The 4,150-nt window shown below is 57.2% G+C and overlaps 3 non-coding genes across 3 annotated transcripts; all 3 read left to right on the forward strand.

Annotated features, from left to right (window-relative positions):
* The first annotated feature begins 1,276 nt into the window (after positions 1-1,276).
* Positions 1,277-1,490, forward strand: LOC130585523 (small nucleolar RNA U3). The gene has a single exon (XR_008966601.1). It is a non-coding gene; the product is annotated as a small nucleolar RNA U3 (small nucleolar RNA).
* Positions 1,491-2,536: 1,046 nt separating this feature from the next.
* On the forward strand, positions 2,537-2,750 carry LOC130585522 (small nucleolar RNA U3). Its single transcript, XR_008966600.1, has one exon. It is a non-coding gene; the product is annotated as a small nucleolar RNA U3 (small nucleolar RNA).
* Positions 2,751-3,980: 1,230 nt separating this feature from the next.
* On the forward strand, positions 3,981-4,150 carry LOC130585524 (small nucleolar RNA U3; the record flags this gene model as incomplete). Its single annotated transcript, XR_008966602.1, has 1 exon — positions 3,981-4,150. It is a non-coding gene; the product is annotated as a small nucleolar RNA U3 (small nucleolar RNA).

The following is a 4,150-nucleotide window of genomic DNA, read 5'->3' on the forward strand; positions in this document are numbered from 1 at the left end:
GTCGCGCGTGTCGGCGCCGTTCGAGAGGCCGGTGAGGCGATCGCGTGGGCCCGGTGTCTCCGAAGGGCCYGGAGCGGCCGTTCCCGGTCCCTGTGCTGCCTGTGCCCCCGCGGAGAGACCGCTGCACCTGGCAGGTTCCGTGATCCCCCCGGTTATCGCATTCCCTGTCCTCGTTGTGCTCCCGGACCGGCCGGTTCCGGAAGGCCGGAGGCTGTTTTCCGATTCCGTCTTTGAATATTCCTGCCGGAAGCAGCCATAACTTTAACCTAGTGCAGGTTTTGAAGTCAGAAAACGATTCTTTAAGCTGCGGTGCGTTGCAGCTTGATGACGTTTCCTACCTTTTCCCAGTTCCGTTCAGGAAAGAAGATGGCTCATCCCATCGCTCCCCCATTTCCATGCCCAGTCAAGCTTGGGACTATAAAAGGAGAATCCTTGGAAGCTGATCTGCATGATTATGTCAGGGAAGGGAACTATGTGAAAGTGAAGAAGCTTCTGAARAAAGGTAAAAGCTAACTTTAAACAAGTACTGGCAGAAAAGAATTACTTTTTCCTGTATGCTTTTATTTCTGGTTAAAAACAGCATACTGATTGTAGAATCCGGTTTTCTAAGTGAAATATGTTTACAAAATTACTTATAGCTGCCCTTTTCTGTTAAGTTGGTATAGTACTTGAATCAAAAAATGTATTAGAATAAGATAATGAAAAGAAAACGAAACTTTTATTACGAAAGTGCTCATAAGGAAATGGATGACGCATTGTAAAACTGGAATTCTGAAAGTCTGCAGTAGGAATATTCTCTCTGAATGGGATTTWAATTCGGATTGACAAATGCTTAAGGCACGGTTTAGATAATGGGGATYGTGACAACCAGATTCGTTGCCACACGGGGATTTTGTAAATGAAATTCAATACTTGGTGCAGTTCTATCGCGGTTTTAGGATCCGTGTTAGTATCTCAGTGGGTTGTACCCATCCACAGTCGCGGCTGCACAGTGCGGAGCTGGGCGGGATCGGCGCTTCTCGCGGGCGCGCGTCTGATTGGCCAGCGGAGCCAGAACATGCAAATCAAGGGGGCGTGTCCCGCGCTCCGCCACTCGCGGCGGTTTCGGGGGGCGCGGGCGCTGCCGAGGGGCTCGGGGCGCGCTCCCGCGGCTGCACGGCATCGTCGGGACCGCGCCGGCTGATCCCGGGAGCGCGCRGAGCCGGTGTTKGTGTGTGCCCGTGTGCTGTGTGTGGGTGTGCGCGGCTGGGCCGTGCGGCGCTKGGAGTGTTGCGTTAAGACTATACTTTCAGGGATCATTTCTGTAGTTGGTCACTAGAGGAGAGTGATCTACCCTGATCGGCGTCACAAACCACGAGGAGGAGCGAGGTGTTCTCTCCTGAGCGCGAAGCGGGCGTTCGGTGCTGCTTGGGCAGGGGCCGCTCGCCATTGATGACCGTTCCCGGTCCTGTTAGTGGGGCTTGGGAGGGAGAGAACACGGGCTGAGTGGTTTGTGGCCCTTTTTTTTATCATGGTTAAAAAAAGAGATGATGAATGAATGCAGCGGAATGCTCCCCGTCACGGGCACTTCCATCCCCTTTGCCTTAACACGCACCCCCTCGCTGCAGTGACGCGCTGGGGAGGCGGGAGCAGCCAGGCGGATTTAGGCATTATTGACCCGTCACGGTGTTCATTCAGGCCCACAACATTCTCGAACCCATCCGTTGTACGGGGCAAGGACACTTGGAGTTGTCTCTGGTGAGCGGTGATAATCAGAAAGTGGCACGGGACTAAGGAGAACTTGCTCAGGATTTGCCTGAAGATGTGGGAGTCSCTGTCGCACAGGGTACAAACTTTTGATCAGACTCTAAAAGCGGGTTAGGGAAAACTGCTCCATGTCCTGCTCTTTATACCGTGCAGTGCGACGGAAAAATGTGCCCGGTTAGATCCCGGGCCAGAGGCTGTCTGCTGTCATAGGGACAAACTGCTCGTGTTATTCTGTCGGCTGTGCTGTGGGGTCCGTGGTGCTCGGGCAGAATCCAGAGATGTGGAMGCGACTGTTGATTAAACAGTTCCGTGTGGGTATTTGCGGTCGGTACGCGAGTGCGTGCGTGAAAACCTCGGGAGCGGCTGGGAGGCAATGCACCCCCTCGGCAACCGGCGACAGTCGTGCCGCGCTGCTGGTGTTGGTACCGGGACTCTTGTCCTCCCTTGTCCCCGGCCGAGGGCAGCACGGGCTGAGACGGTCCCTTCTATCGTGTCGCGACAACTGTCGCCATTCGTAGGAAGAGGCAGCGGGTGCGGAGCCGCGCGTCTGATTGGCCAGCGGAGCCAGAACATGCAAATCAAGGGGGCGTGTCCCGCGCTCCGCCACTCGCGGCGGTTTCGGGGGGCGCGGGCGCTGCCGAGGGGCTCGGGGCGCGCTCCCGCGGCTGCACGGCATCGTCGGGACCGCGCCGGCTGATCCCGGGAGCGCGYGGAGCCGGTGTTGGTGTGTGCCCGTGTGCTGTGTGTGGGTGTGCGCGGCTGGGCCGTGCGGCGCTGGGAGTGTTGCGTTAAGACTATACTTTCAGGGATCATTTCTGTAGTTGGTCACTAGAGGAGAGTGATCTACCCTGATCGGCGTCACAAACCACGAGGAGGAGCGAGGTGTTCTCTCCTGAGCGCGAAGCGGGCGTTCGGTGCTGCTTGGGCAGGGGCCGCTCGCCATTGATGACCGTTCCCGGTCCCRTTAGTGGGGCTCGGGAGGGAGAGAACACGGGCTGAGTGGTTTGTGGCTCTTTTTATCATGTTAAAAAATAGATTCTAACAGAAATATGAGTAACAAAGGATTGTTCTCTCCAATGTGGACTAGACCTTTGAGTGCCTCCTGTATCCATCACGGAATTACTGAAGTTAGCAAAGCCCGATGAGTCCAASCATTAACGCAGCCACTGCCATGTTACAGCTAAATGATTCCCCCAAGTGCCACAGCTAAATGTATTACAAATAAATCCCTTCAGGGATGGGGGGGACTCAATCATTGTCCTGGCCAAACTGTGCTAGTGTGATAACACTTCTGGTGAACAGCAGTTCCTAAATATCCTCCACTGGTGGAACTTGAGGCCGTTTCCTCTTATCCTGTCGGCTGTTATGTGGAAGGAGAGGCAGACCCTAGCTGCCTACATGTTCTTTTCAGGCAGTTGCAGGGAGGGAGAAAGTCCCCTTGGAGTCTCCCTTTTCTCCAGGCTGAGCCCCCCCGTCCCACCTCCCTCAGCTCCTCCGCATTAGATTTGTGCTCCAAACACTTCCCCAGCTCTGTTCCCTTCTCTGGACGCACTCCAGCCCCTCAATTCCTTCTTCGTGGGCTGGGGCTAAAACTGGACACTGGATTCGAGTTGTGGCCTCACCAGTGCTGAGCACAGGGGACGGTCACTGCCCTGGTCCTGCTGGTCACACTATTGCCCACACAAGCCACATTCCATTCGCGTTCTTGGACACCTGGGCACCCTGCCTGCTCCTTGTTCTTGTGCAGCCCCTATCAAGCGGCACGCCCAGGGCCTTTTCCCCCAGGCAGCTTTCCAGCGACGCTTCCCAAAGCCTGTAGCGTTACTCGGGGTTGTGACCTAGTGCCCATCAGYGAGTGACAAGGGACAAAGGAAAACCGGGTCGCGATTCCGCCTCCCGTGACATGTGGCGGTCCCAGCGCGGGGCGCGGCGGTTGCGTCACCGGTCGGGAAGGGGGGGGGGGACGGCGGTGGGAGGGCGCGGGCTTGTTTCTTATTGGCTAGCGGAGCCAGAACATGCAAATCAAGGGGGCGTGTCCCGCACTCCGCCACCCGCGGCGGTTTCGGGGGGCGCGGGCGCTGCCGAGGGGCTCGGGGCGCGCTCCCGCGGCTGCACGGCATCGTCGGGACCGCGCCGGCTGATCCCGGGAGCGCGCGGAGCCGGTGTTTGTGTGTGCCCGTGTGCTGTGTGTGGGTGTGCGCGGCTGGGCCGTGCGGCGCCGGGAGTGTTGCGTTAAGACTATACTTTCAGGGATCATTTCTGTAGTTGGTCACTAGAGGAGAGTGATCTACCCTGATCGGCGTCACAAACCACGAGGAGGAGCGAGGTGTTCTCTCCTGAGCGCGAAGCGGGCGTTCGGTGCTGCTTGGGCAGGGGCCGCTCGCCATTGATGACCGTTCCCGGT

The sequence above is a fragment of the Malurus melanocephalus genome, unplaced genomic scaffold (assembly GCF_030028575.1).
Source record: "Malurus melanocephalus ecotype Western Australia unplaced genomic scaffold, MMel_1.1 scaffold_904, whole genome shotgun sequence".
NCBI lineage: Eukaryota > Metazoa > Chordata > Aves > Passeriformes > Maluridae > Malurus > Malurus melanocephalus.